This window comes from Crocodylus siamensis, chromosome 3, assembly GCF_052110815.1.
Source record: "Crocodylus siamensis isolate JL-2025a chromosome 3, ASM5211081v1, whole genome shotgun sequence".
Taxonomy (NCBI): domain Eukaryota; kingdom Metazoa; phylum Chordata; order Crocodylia; family Crocodylidae; genus Crocodylus; species Crocodylus siamensis.
The window spans coordinates 150518063-150533233 of NC_143397.1; the positions used below are offsets into that span (position 1 = coordinate 150518063).

Consider the following 15171-nt stretch of genomic DNA (forward strand, 5'->3'; position numbering starts at 1 on the left):
ACACCCTCGCGGAGAGAGGGAGCAGTGTTTCGGAGGAGAAGGCAAGTGCCCCTCACCGAAGCTGGCCGCAGCATCCAACGCAGGACTGCGCTGAAAGCGACGCTAAAGGGCTCTCGGCTGCGATTTTACATCTGCTCCTGCTGGAGACCGCTTAGCGATGAAATCGTTCCCGTATTGTGTCAGACAGAAAAGGGAGGGGGGGGGGGCTAACCTCAGATTTGCCAGCCCATCCATATCCCCACTCTCCAGTCTGATTTTTTTTAAGGGGGGGGGGAGATCGCCCCGGTTCTGGCGAGCGGGGCGAAACCCAGTCCTGCTCCTCGCGCCTGAAACACCCCGATGCGCTCTTTGCAACTCGCCGAGCCCGGAGCGTGACACAGCGAAGCAAAAGCACTTGTCCGATGGTGCCCGGGTGCTGTCCTGCCTCCTGGCGGAGGTTTCCCCTGCTGCCTCTCCCCGTGCCTGCTCCCCCTCCCCTTTCCAGCTAATGCCTTCCCTAAACAGGTACCGCACATGCATGTTTCCTTCCCCCTAAGGCTCAAGCTTGCAGGGAGCTCTGGCTCTAGGAGCCCCGCATGTTTGTTCCTCGCATCCCCGCGGTCCGGTGCTGCCCTGCCCCGATCTGCGCCGCGCGGGTCCCGGCCACCCGCCCCGGCTGTTTCCTCCCCGCCCGCGCCCCGCCGCCGCCGGGCAGCGCGACCCTGGCCACTAACTTCCCCCAAACTTTGCCAAGGCCGGCGCCCGCCCCCACCCCCGAGCAAACTTTCCCCGCCTGGCTATTTCTCTGCCTGTGCCAGAGTGCATCGCTCAGATCCGAGCGATAGCGCAGAGTTTCCGGACCAAACGGGGAGCTTTCGAGAAAAAGGGAGAGGATCCAAAAAAGGCTAGGCTTGCTTCTGTGCTTCCTAAGTGGGGAACGAGTGGGGAGGGGTTGGGAGAGAGGAGCCGCCAGGCACCGGAGGGCATCCACCCTCCCCAGCAGCGTTGGGAACTGGCTCCGGCTCCGGGGGCTCCGGGCTGCTGCTGCTGCAGAGCCATAGAGAAGCGCAGCTCCCAGCCCAAGCGCCAGCTCATTAAGGGTCACAGAGATGGCAGCGATTAGACTCCGCAGCTTAGACACTGGGAGCCTAAAGCAGACGGCTGTCTATCCAGAGAGCCGCCCCGCAACAACAGGCAGCGGCAGCGGCAGCGGCAAAAGCCACCCCTGCGAGGTACGAGAGGTCAGCGCCTTCGCAGCCAGGAGGGGAACCACAATGGCAACAATGAGTTGTTATTACCCTCCCAGCCGTTGTCACAGCGGAGGCTTAGTCCGCTCCAGGAGCGTCTCGGAATTATATATTTTAAAAGCCTTCTTCTTTCCCACTAAATCCTCGACCCCCCCCCCCCCCGCCCCTTAGATAATGTACTGGGTTGACAAAAGGATCTTGTAAATATCGAGCTCCTCCGAGGCCTTTAGCTACTGCCCCTCTCCGGGACACACACACAAACACACCCCGCTCTGATTAGACCCCCGAGCTGATCCCTCCCAAGGGCTGTTGGTTGACGTTTTCAGTAGATATTGTAGGAGGATTAAATCAATCAAAAAACAAGTTACTGCATCGTGTCTTGGTTGTGACACATGCTTTGAAATTAATTATAAAACATGGATTGCGAGGACACGCCTGGGATGGAAAGATATACTTAACATTCCAACACCTTTTGCTCTCGAGAAGGGGGGAGAAGGGAGCTTTCTAAGGAGATGAAGCATCTAATGCATGGTGTTCTCTTCCCCCCACCCCTCTTAATACAGACGCAGACCGAGAAAAAGAGGTGGAACTGGGCAAATGCACCAGCCTGCTTATGGGAGCAAGGTACTGCAAGGTACTCTGGCACTTGAACTGCTGGTATGTAGACAAAGCTGATCAAGTGCTGGTGGTCCCTGTTTTTATTCAAAAAGGCATATCTTGACTATGACCTAATGATACATGTGCTATTGAACTTAACAAAACCCCTTGGCAGACCTAGGTGTAAGAGCTGATGACTAACAAAAGTAAAATAGATTAGAATCAATTCCCCTTATCTGGTAAGAAGAAAAATAACATCGTGTCAGCAGTGTGAACATCCTATCATCAGATGACACTATATAATTTGATTAGTTGAATAAATAATCAGGTATGTCCAGACATATAGGTCACCTACTTGCAAATTAGATTACTCTGCTTGGTAACAGGCAGCACCTGATTAGGAAAGAGCTTCTCACTGTCACCAGAGCCTCCTTTTAGATAGAACTTCTAATTTGGGGAACCTAGGTATTTGTAAAGGTACTTTCAGTATTTTTAAAAATCATATGTGTGTATATATACAGTCATGTACATGAGTACAGATGTGCTTGTACATGCATCCCTATATACATACCTCTGCTTAGTTGTCAGAGTTGGCTAAACTGTACCCAAGTTTTCTATAAGGGTGTTTGAAACTTTTAAAATGACACCTGGTGTTGTGGCCTGAACCAAAAGTAGCAGAGCTAAATCTTACTTTTGAAAAGCTAAAGATCAAATGTTTCCCAAGTGATTTTGGCTAACTTGGTCTGAGTGAATGCCAGGATAAATAATAAGAATGTGTCTCATTTACAGAAGTGAAAAAGGATAATAAGGTACTAGGTACTGAGCAATGGGAACATTTAATTCCTGATTAGTTTTCTGCAGTCCAAACTGAGAAAGACCATCTAATCCAAAGATAAGGATGCTGGTCTTTAAATGTTAACCATTGTGTCATGTTTTGCAGGAATGGGAGAAAGCTTCTGAGTACATTCGGAAGCCACTTGAACTTTGTGGTTTCAACTGGAATGGAAGCTTTTTGCAAGACACTGGTCTGTGAAAGCAACTTCTTTATGTTTTTAATGTCACTTTTTCTGCTGCTGGTGCTGTTAATGGTGCTCATGCAAACTGCCAGAGCAGTAAATACTAAGTTCACTGGGGGTATACCTTACTACAAGGTAACCTGCATGAATTTGGAAATGTGGCCTGGATTAGTATTAACGATAGAGAGAAATGCAAGGAGGACTGGGGAACAGAAAGTGTGCCCTACCACATATAGTACATATGTGATAAAGTTTCTTACAGGGGGAACCCCCCCCACACACAAAAAAGCAGCTTGGAAAGAAAGAGGGAAGAGCTGAAGCCAGCTGAGCAAAAAGATGGAAAGGGTGAGAAAGATGGAACAGAGATGATAGGAAAAAGCAATGATCTGAGAAGGCAAACTTGGAATCCCTGAAAGAAAGAAGAACTCTGTATGTGTGTGTATGTGTGTAGCGAATATAGTGGGAGAAGAAAGCAGGTTTCTGGAAAAGATGAGAAGGGACTGAGGCCTTTGGAATAAGCCAGCTATATGAGAAGTTTCAGAATTATTGGAGTTTATTTTTAACACACTAGCTTTTCCAATATTGAAAAAATCCTGTAAGCTGTGGATAATTTTGAGAAGTGTAGCAGAGTTAGAACTTTTTCAAAGGCATCAAGACACATTATAATGTTTGAAAAGGTTCCAGACATAAACTGACACAAGGGCTAATATTTGAAAGGATCACATCAGGGCTGTCTTTGATAGTTGGGGGGCACTTCTCAGAAACTTTTTTTTTCAGCTGTTCACAAACTGCTTGCAAATGCTTCAAACCAGTTAGACAGCTACAATAAATATGAGAGCAAAAACTCTATCCCTGGCACACAACTTGCTTTACTAGTTGACAGAGAGTCAAATCATATATATTACATTATATTATATTATATTAAACTGTGCATGATGCAGCCATACACTACGGCACCTTTCCAAGCATGTGTTCTATTTCTTTGCTAATGTCACCTGACAACACTCTCATTCAAGGTAAAACAAAATGGCAGCAGTAGTATTGACTTTCTGTTTTTTCATCAGTGAAATGTATAAAATGGTGGGTCTTTTTCAGACAAAATTGATAAAGTATCACCTTTGGATTGTGAACATTTACTTAAATAGTGCAATAATGCTCTCATCCTGTGATTTTGGCCACCATTATTGTGATCAAAATCAATTGATCAGTCAATCATCCTGTCTGCCTCTGTCTGCTTACAAAAAGAATAGAATTGTAGAACCTATTTTCACATTCCTTTGTGTATGTTTGACTTCCTGGTCTGGAGTATGTCCTTTGCATTGTACTGTGTAGGATGTGTATTTATTATGTGCATTATATTCAGTGGGTGTAGGCCTATTTTATACACAGAAGTATACACATATCTCTATATACAAATGAGAGAGAGAGAGACTTTTCTCTAATTTGTGCACTCACATAGAGCTTGATTCAAATTAACACCCAAATATGTATAATATCTCTTTGCAAAACTGACTGGTCTAAGAAGCTGAAGGACTGTTTGCAGCTTCTGCCCATAGGCACAACTGTGCTGTGTTTTTCGACAGGTGCATAAGGCACCTGTGGTTGAAGGGGAATGGGGGTGGAGGGGGGAGGATGCTCCCCAGTGCAGGAGATTTTAGCTCTATGTGTACATGATTTTTTTTTGTATCATCCTAAAGGAAATAAGTGCAGTAGTACCACATTCCAGGAACATAATTTTTCAAAATGCAAAATCTATTCCTCTGTCCCATCAGGCCAGACCCTGAAATCAGAATCCTGGAATTTTAGATTTGAAACTGGTCCACTGTATGGATTGGAATACATTTCTAAACACACACATGTAAATAATATTCACTGGTATAAGATTAGAGAAAAAATATAAGGGAGGGAAACTGTTATACTTCAGAACTGCCTGGAGACGGGGGAAAAAAGTGACCCTAATGCCTCTTCTTCCCCCAGACTCCCACCAAATTATTCTATACTTGTTTTTAAGACAGCATCTTGCATTCTTCTGAAATGTCTAGTAATGGTCACTAACAGAGACAAACTACAAGACAAGGAAGGCTAAGAGGAGATTGTTCACTCTCCTCAGCAAAAATGACAATTTGTGAGTGCCTCCCTTCTCTGGGAATATGTAGGTTTACATCTGTACATCTATGTAGGGTTTTTATCTATGGAAATATATTATCAACAATAATTTATGTAGTCACTTTTAAACTATAACTCAATGCAAATAACTGGTTTTGAAATATCCTTCCTTTTATTTAATAGTTCAGTAACCTAGGTAGGAGACAACAAAACTGTGCTGTGTGTGGAAGGGTGCTCTATGATTACAGCACTAGCCTGAGAATGAGCGGACCATGATTTTTGCCTGTCTTGCTACCAACTCCATCCATGACCTAGGGCAAGTCACTTAACCTTTTTCTATACCTCCATTTCCACATCCATAAAAGAGGGGTAATACTACTACCATACTTAAAGGAGTAGGAGGAGGATAACCAATGCATTTTGAGAGGTACTAAAGCTGTTGGGACCATAGAACAGCCAATTAATAAAGCAAATTGAATTTACTCTTACATGGGCTGTAGCATTTTGTGATCACAGTCATTCCTGTGACAAAAGTGAAAGCAAGGCCATTCTGGTCTGTTCATGGAGCCATCCTGCAGTCTGTGTGGTTATTACAGCCAAAAAGCCAGCTTATGCTGGGTGTTTACTTTTGTCGCTAGGCATGTTACATGCCACCAAAAACTATAAGCCTCACTGCAAGATGTTGCAATGCATACCAGGTATGCAGTGGTGTTATTTGTGGGTACTTGAAGTACAAATACTCTTAACAGTCACAAATAGGATAGGAGTGATGGTGGCAAATATATGTACCATGTTTCCTGTTTTGTTAACTGAGCTGTTTGGACCCTGCTGTTTCAGAGAGAGATTTTGTATTTGTCACATCATGCTAATATCAGTCATTAGGCTAGACTGTGTCTGACTGGTGCTCTATAAATACCTTTGTGCCAGTGGTTTGCAATTGTTGCTCTATAAATACCTAGCAGAGACAGCTATGTAATGGCCAGTAAATAAATGGATCAGATTGTCTGTCCTGTGGAAAAACCCATAAAAGTAGGTAGTGGGAGAGGAACACTTTATTCACTCCTTTGCAGATAGTTTTCTCCAGAGTACGTTACTTGGGGCTCTTAGGTTTGCTTGGATGCCAAAATTTGTGAATCTCAGATATGTACTGAAGTACCTGTTCCTCTGTTGTAGCTTCAAAGCTTTCTGTTTCTTCCTGACTTCCTGGTTATACAGTTTCAAAGCTTCGCTGACTGCGGGCCCCTCAAACTTTCTTACCAAGGGTGGATGGGTGGAGGGAGGTTGAGAGCAATATAGGGTTCTGCAGAATAATTAGAGCTCTATGGTGGAGTTAACTATGCACTGAAGTTTCCCCTCCCCCCTGACAAGACTGGTTGAAGAAAGGCACAGCTCACTGATCTCTAACCTCTCCCTGAGGATGTATGTTAACACTGTGTGGAGAGCTGGATTCTTATTCAGGTTTTAACCCAATGCCCTTCACCATCCTTTGACCCAAGTTTGGAGGTGCTTTAAGCAGTGGTTAGGTGACTCGGGGGCATGGAGTAGAACCTAGTCTAATTTGGATTAGGGCCTATCTACTTTGTAGTGATGATACCAGCTCAATCACATGAAAGCTGGGAGTTCTCTCATGCCCTTTTCATAATTGGTCCTGAAGAACAAACCAGTTTCCCTGTGAAGTGATCCAATTCTTCGGGGAAATAATCCTGAAGCATCTCAGCATAAAAAAACCCCCAGGCCATATCCTCAGATCAGTCTAGATGACTGCAGACATCATGAGGATATAGGCAGTAGGGCTTTGTTATGGGAACCCTCAAAACTGTGGGAGGCCAACCTGGGTATTAATCACCACCACTGGGTTAACTGTGCAGTAATCACTGCACAGTTAATCACAGGCTTACCTTGACTTGCCCCTTTTTGTTCACACGAGTGGACCTTAGACAATATGCATGCAACTATTTCTGGTTTCATTGTTGGGCTCATTCCTAAGAAACCTGGCCCAGACTTGGATGTCTATATAGCTTAGTCATAAAAAGGTGGCAGTAATTGGCAGAGTAGTAACTCGTACAGATTTGCCATTTAATGGATATGGGAAACCAGTATAATATCTTACATGCTGAACAAGGAAAGAGGACAGGATGCTGCACGTCCTCCCCTCCTAAAAACTGATAGGTAATATAAGATAATACAAAGATGATGTTCCAGGAAAGATGATGTTTCCTGATGAAACATCCCTGAAGGCAATGGTTTTTCAACCCTGATGAATTTGATCAGGTAACATCAGTGTGAAATGCCTTCACTCTTCTCAGGGCTGAATTTAATTTTGTATTATACCAAAAAGGTGCAAGTTAAAATCACTGGTATTTTATTCTATGATAGAATCCCCAAATGTTAATGCACACAGATTATTTCATTTCATTGCAATCATTTTCCTACATAATTACACCAAACCTCTTAATGACCCAAATTTTTACAGCACCACTTTGGGCCTGCATATTCCTGAATTTGGGCCTATATATTCCTGAGACTATGGTGTTCTTTTTCTTGTAACTCCCAGTGTTCTGGGATATATAGAAGATAATGTTTATTTATTTAATGTAAGAAATACACAGTACATTGAACTTTCAACATTTAATTAAATAATAAAGATACTAGAATAAAATCCTTTTGCAACTCTGAGAAACCACTGATGAAATAATCTGCAAATAAGATTAAAAGATTCCAGTACCACTAAGATTACCTTTCATGACCTTAAATGTCATTCACATTAGATTTAATACTAGACACTGGTTCTTTTTGTTAATCAATCTCAGGGAAAGATCATAACATTTTATCATGATGTAGTAGGAGGGTTTTAGTATGTGAATACAGTTTTATTTTACAGAAACGTATACCGCTTGAATTATAGTTCCATACAATCAGTAAAATGTGTGCTACCTAGTGTATATAAGACTCCCACCTGCAAACATGATTATTCTGCCTTGTCAACATTACATTAGTATGCAATCAATACTTTGCCACAATTTGCATATTTTTGGTTCCTCGGGAAACATACTACTATTTAATTTTGAATGAATAAAGAAAACTTACTTTCTGTCCCAGTGCACTTCTGATTGATAATCAGGCATTTACATATGAAGAGCATATAAGCTTAAAATCTGTATTTTTTTTCTGTAAACCATCAAGATGATTTAAGATGCTTGAAAGCTAGACTCGTGAACAAGAAAGAAGGGAAAATAACAGAAATAACATTTTTATTTGGTATGGCAGCAGAAATTTAAGTTGAACTAATCTGACACAAAAGCCAAACCTAGACTATGCATTATTGAGCACAAATTTTATACTGATTTAACAAAACTTCAGAGGATTATTAAAAATAATAATGCCTTCAGAGAAAATCTCTAACAACTAGATACAGTGGATACAATATTTCCAGATAAACTGCCTGAAAAATTACATTATAAAATGACTGGGGGTATCAAAGAAATTACTGTATAAAAGATATGTACAGCATCTTTTCTAGAGATGAAAACTGTGGATAAAATCTAGACTCTAGTGAACTCAATGGCAAAACTCCCTGGCTACTGGTGCCAAAGGATTTTGCCCAGTGTTTCTTTCCTGTTTTGAAAAATATGTAAACTTAGCCCAGTATTTCATATTTCTTTGCATTTCAATACAGCTGCACTTGAAAGCATCAGACATATCAGTTCAAATGTTCCCTGAACTCTGTTGCAAAGTAGCAATTACTGTGATCTCTGTTATGGAAGAAAGGATAATGTATACCCAATGACTATTCCTGCTTAATTCAATGGCAAAATTGTCTTTGATACCAACAGGAGGTGATATTAACTGTAAGAAGGATTGGGCTTTAAGGGTGAAATCCACCTCACTGTATAAAGCTGAAGTTATTGATGTTTGGGCTCAACCCTGCAGCAACTGCAACCAAAGAGAGCATTGCCATTGACTTCTGTGAGTAAAGAATTAGGCCTTTAGTCTAAATGAACCTGCATGAGGAAGAAGTTGAAGAGTTGGAATCCATTCCTAATTCAGGGCCAGGACAAATGGATGAAGAACATTCACTCCACTCTGTGCCTGCAGGCTGTATAATAAAGTATGTGATGGTCACTGGTGAAAACTTGGGCTAGTGAAATTTTGAAATTTGCAGCTTTGAAACAAAATCAAGTATCTCAATGTCTTCCATAAATTAGAAATTCATCTATGACTACTCCAAAGTCCTGTACAGCTCCAATATAAGGCTCAAATGGTTGGAGAGCAGATGGGGAGGGGTGCTGAAGAACTATGTTCATTCTGGTTTCTGAGACAAGCTATGGCATGTACACACATTTGCTCTCCCAGGAGAAACTCTCCTGGAAGTGGTTTAACCTTGGTTGTTCTCAGGCTATTTTTCTCTTGGAGCGACCATTTGTACCCTGGGAGAAAAAGCCTGAACATCTGTACACTTGTGGTTTCTGCTGGGAGAGCAGCAATTCTCTCAGGAGAAAGTGAATGTCTGTACAAGGCCTTAGGCCAGGGAGACGTGTGTGACTCACTGGACTCTACTACTCCAGCATGGAGAATACACACCCTTCATTATCCTTACCTTGTGCTGCAGGAAAACACAGGCTGGTCATGGGAAATCTAAGCGAGCCATTCAGGGCTGTCCTTTGCACTGCTGTCATCTGTCACCAAACAGACTAAAGGAATCTGCAGAGCACGCTGAGCTGTGTGCATAACACCTCCTCTACCAGCAGCACAGTGTCAGCACTTAAAGCTGTCCACTCTTCAGGGCCTTAGCATTCATGTGTGTACACATGACTGTGGGTAAATTTCTTTACCAGGAGAAGAAATCTGGAAGACTTCTCAATTATCTGGATATGTGTACACAGCCTAATTATTAGCTTTACTTACCTGGGACCTAGAAACAAGATGTTCCAATTGGAGGACCTTTGGATCTGGGATGTGCTTCTTTAATTTTTTCTTCAGAACCTGTGTTTGCTTACCTTTGAAGTCAATTGTTTGAGAGAGTGGTTTTGAGTGGCATATCAATGAGGCTACTTCTTAACATTGAGATATTATGCCTATTATTTTTAACAAAACAAAAATAATATTCTTGGAGAGAACTGATCAATTCTTCTGCACATTTTAACAAAAGAAAGTTAGCATGACTTGATAGGTATAAGTGACATGGTAGGCATAAGTAGAATTTAGCTCTGCATTTATAATACAATCACACACAATCACTTCAAAATGAAAAAAAAATTCCATCCTGAAAATGTCAAAAATGAAGATGTTTCAATCTTATCAAAATGTCTTTTTCCCACATCAAAAGGAAATTTTGTCCAAAAAAAAACTGAAAAGGAAAAGTTTTAATTTCAATGAAAAGTTGGGTTTTTTTCCCCTTAGTTGAGAAACATTTAGTTGGGAGATTTCTGAGTACTGCAAGTGAAAAATATCATCTCCAACTGAAAGCATGGGGAAATTATATATAGGTAGATATAACTGCCTACACTGGAATTTAATCAGAATGGTAGGGCTAACAAACTCTTACATGGAAGATAAATGTCACAGAGAGTTGGCTACAGCAGTAGGATTTTCTTTTCTGTAGTAAATCACTCTGAACTAGTCCGCTATTTTATTATGCTTAAAACAGACATACATGCAGCTATCCCATTTCCTTAAACTTATAGGACAAATACATATTTATTTAAAAATCTAGTATTTTTAGGAGCTGTAGAAGTATGTGTCATATGAGCAAAGATTTTCACTTCCCTAAACAGTTCAGAAGAGGTGTTGATTAGCAAGTCAGTTACGTATTTAGACATATAGGGTGGTGATCTTTTTTCATGCTGCTTGTACAAGGACTGGTAATATGCCCATTCCTGGAATGTGAAAGGGATCTCCCTCTGCCTTAAGGAAATCCATGCCAAGCAGTACAACAAGGGGACCAGAATGTAAGAAAAATATTTCCCCTTACTAATGCAAATGGAATAGTGGAGATTAATTGGCTCAAATATAACTGCTTCGTTTCTCATTTGAAGGTATTTAACTATCAAGGGTCAATAATCATTTTCATATTGAGAGGCTGGGATGTTTTTTTATGATGACAAGTGTGGCTTCATTTATTTTGTCAATTTTTCTAGTGAAACAAATTAAAGCATCACATTCAAGGTTATCATACTGTATTCCATTAATATACTGTTGCACTTTACAAGTTCACTACAAAAGAAGCTAATTATTGTGAAAATGTGTTTGCATATTAAACTGGCCGTCTGGAGATTTCTGGCAGATTTCATTTTGCTCTAGTTTTAATGCTGAAATAAAATTAAATGATAGAGCTCCTCAACTTGGTTAAGCCAGCATCTAATTTTGTATCAGCCACTTTCTTTTGGCTTTCTGTTTGTCGGCTGTCACTCTACTTTTCTCAGCCAGTTGGCCATTTCTAGTAAAGACTGGTGATACTGAAATAGAATCATGGCATAATAGTTAATAGGGAAGTCCAGGACAGATTAAACATTGACATAGATATAACTGAAATTCCAGTTGTGTAAAAAATTAACAGATAGATGATGCAGACCTTGAAACCGGGGTATTTTTGCCCAATCTGGTGGAAAATTATCCCTGAAAGAATCAGGGGAAAAATTTTATTGCTGAAAATACAGTGGTTTATATTTCATCTGTCCCTGGCTATCCTATATAGTTGTTTACAGTGGCAAGCAGACTATTATCCATGCTGAATTAGTGTTAGGGTGGCAGAACAACTGTCTGGTATCCCAGGATAGATGCATATCTCTGTTGCTAATTCCAGTGTAATTCACATTGGCATACAAAACTGATATACTGGACTGATGTATTAATCTTGCTTCCAGTAAAATGGGGATATCTGACTGACTATCTCACCAGGATGCTGTAAGGCTCAATTAAATCAGAACTGATTTTTGTCCCTCTTATTTATACTGAGGAATACATTATGTAACTTGTATAAGATACTATTTAGTGTAAGGTAAATGTGTCAGACTCTGGCCTCTTAATATGTTCCAGTGAAAGCACTGTATACATGACAAGTATTAATTGTTAGTACTACTATGCTTCTGCCCCTGCAACAGGACTCATTTAATCTAGTATATTCATTTCTACTCAGCCCTTGTGTCATTGGTTTAATATTTTTAGTGTCTGGCAAATTGTTTGGCTTTCTGCCACTCTTAGAAGTACTGCTATGGACAGTCCAGTGCTCTGAGCTGGGCTTGGGGTTTGTGGCCAGAGGTGAACTGAATTACTCCTTTTTAATTTGGACAATCTATAAACACAGCAGTACTTGTGGTCTATTCCAGTGCTCTCCTTACTGTGCCTATCTGCCTGAAAAAAAGAATTACACTGTTTCTTTGGACCCAACTGATGCATTAGATACATGATATGCTATCATCTGAGTTACTGCATGCAAAAGGGATTTAAGGCAATAGTCTCTCCTCCTTCCCTATGTAGAATCATGATAGGAACCAATGGAAAATTAGCTGCAGGTGGTTCAAAATCACTGACACTTTATTACCTGCTGATTTCTCATTGGGGCACCTCAGTTTCCTTTCATTTACTCACGTTTCCTCTTTTCCTATGAAAGGACCATTTAAGAGCAAATAACTTTTCTGTAAATTGGGCCATATGTCTAGTCCTCAAGAGGCCTGCAGTTTCAGTCCTGATCTAGAAATTTCAGTATAAATCAGCATACAACAAACCCTACACTAGGCACACTTTATTGCATATATGAGAGTCCTTTCCTTCCAAATGGACTGACTACTTGAATTTGAAATCCCTTGTTTGTTCTGAGTGCCTCTGATCCCATGTCTGACAGGAGAAATGGCTCCCTTACCCCCATTCTCAAAAGAAATTCTTCCTAGAGCCTTTGCTGGAAAAGATGTCCTATAGCACATTGTTAGCTATCATTTCTCAGCATAATAAATAAGCAATCATTCTTTTCATTAAACTGGTTTTAAATACAAGTTATTCCAAGTGAATATGGCAGTCTCCCAAAATAGCATGAAGTAGAGACGTGTAGATGTAATAATGTAAATTACAATATATTTTCAGTCCACCAAAGCCATTTCCTCCTCTTTTGTTTCTTTTTATGACCCTGATGTCATTTGGAATAAACTTTAATTGGGTCATTTTGTCATCCACTGAGCAGTCTCCATTAACAAGCCTTTACTGCAGTAAGTACTAGTAGTAGGGTCTCTGTCACAGGCAGTTGCCACTTAGTGAAGTTTCACAAACATATCTTCATTATTTATGCATGCTGTGCTTTATTACCGACACCAGGTGTGAGCTAGGAACACTTCACTACACACAAGCAGCTAAAGAGGTCAAATGTCACTGTTAAAGTAATAACGATAAAAAACTGAACCACAGAGGTGTGTTTTCACGTGACTGTCAGTGTCCTGTGCCTAATAAAGGTACGGTGGCTATGCTCACATTTTATAGTAATGTTTTAAATGACTGATTCATCAAGTTATTACTGAGAGAACACAGACATCTCATTTTCTAGTGAACAGAGAGACAACCTCAGGCTTGTCACATTTTAATTTGTGTATGGATTATATTACATATAATAAAGTACATGCATTTTCCCACAAACACAAAGTGCATAATTCTGATTTTGCATACATTTTACACTGGTATAAGTCTACTTGCATTAATTTGTCCCCAGTTCGAACTGATATAAAGAAGATTACAAACAGATCTCCTGTATATGGGAGATACGTGTATACATGGAAGTATACACAGAATTATAATTTCAGAATGAAAAATGTTAGAAGAGAATGGATAGTAGTAAATAGAGTTGTTCATAATCTAGAGAGAGCACATTATATTTACAGCCCTTACAACAGAAGGACTGCAGATTTATGCTAGTGTAAAACAGATCATAATCTGGTTCCGCTCATATTTTGTTTTCAAAACCTGACATTGATCTCAACCAAAAGAAAAAAATCTCTATTGATTTTAATAGGGGCAAGATTAAGCCTTAGGCTTCAAATCTAGTCGTGCTAACACTTTAGAAGTGTACACAGGAATTTTGAATTAGCTGTTATGTTTCTTTTGCATTATCATATTGTAGTTGTAATATATGAAAGAATTACAAAATTTAATTAGAGAATGTTCTTAGGTCATAGCAAAATTGGCACACTAAACACATAATAAATGTCTACTTTACTTTTAATTAAACAGCTTCTCCTTAAAGGTTTTTAATCACTAGTTTAGATAAGTGGGATTTGTAATGATTGTTAAGGTACTTTGGAGAGTGGCTGAAAACATGCACCTGCATGCAGTTAGAAGGGGGTATTATGGAAAATGTTATTGCGAAAGAAGAAAAGCTTTTGCTTTATGCTTACTGTGCATTTGAACTGATGGATAATGTCATAATTCTCACTAAAACAGGGCAATCCTTTTACAGTAGCCAGTTAAAAGCCTTCTTGATGTTAAGCTTTTAAAAAAGCCTTCATCGTAAATACAGTCCTCACTTGTGAAAGTGCATCTACCAAAAGAACTGGTGTACCATAACAAACTCTAGCATAATGAAACAACATTATTAATACAACATTTAAAGAGTGTATGCAAAAATGTAGGACTTTTTTCTTTTTTCTTTATCTTTTTTTTTTAAAGAAATATTTTCATTTCAAACTTTAGCTTTTCCTATTTAGCTTTAAAAACAAGCCCTGATTATATGTGTTACCACATCTCTTTGCATTTTGTCTCTGAATTAACTGACAGAATAGCTTAATTATAACTGTTAAACATGTGGTGCATTTATCTGGTAGCTTTGACATTTTTTTGCCACATATTTTATTTGGAGAGTGGTAAGATTTAAAAATCTCATGTGACACTAATTACAGTAAAGCTTCAAGAACTCTGACTCCCCCCACCTCCCCCCCCACACACACCTTGTTCAGTCAATTCAGGCAACGTTTTGTTTAGTTATTTTTTCACGGACATGTGTACTGCAATTTAAAACAATATGAAATAATGCGGAGCGACCCTCTGACAAGAAATTAGGAATGACATGTTTAAGATAAAGGGGTGCAGCCACTGAAACAGTGTCTGATGAAGATTTAGAGTGATGGCTGAGCCACGTGAATTGTTTATCCATTCTGCCACACTATTGCTGCAAGCCAAGAGTGGTGTAATAATTTATTTGGAAAACCACAGTTTAGTACAGTGAGAAAAAGTAATCTACTACAGCTCTG

At 40.0% G+C, this 15171-nt stretch overlaps 1 long non-coding RNA gene across 2 annotated transcripts in view; it reads left to right on the forward strand.

Annotated features, from left to right (window-relative positions):
• The first annotated feature begins 396 nt into the window (after window positions 1-396).
• The window catches only part of LOC149868999 (uncharacterized), a 220328-nt gene continuing 205553 nt past the window's right edge, over window positions 397-15171 (forward strand). For both annotated transcript variants that reach the window (XR_016441046.1, XR_016441045.1), the window contains exons 1-2: window positions 397-504; window positions 1790-1883. This is a non-coding gene — a long non-coding RNA (uncharacterized LOC149868999). The remainder of the gene's footprint in view (window positions 505-1789; window positions 1884-15171) is intronic.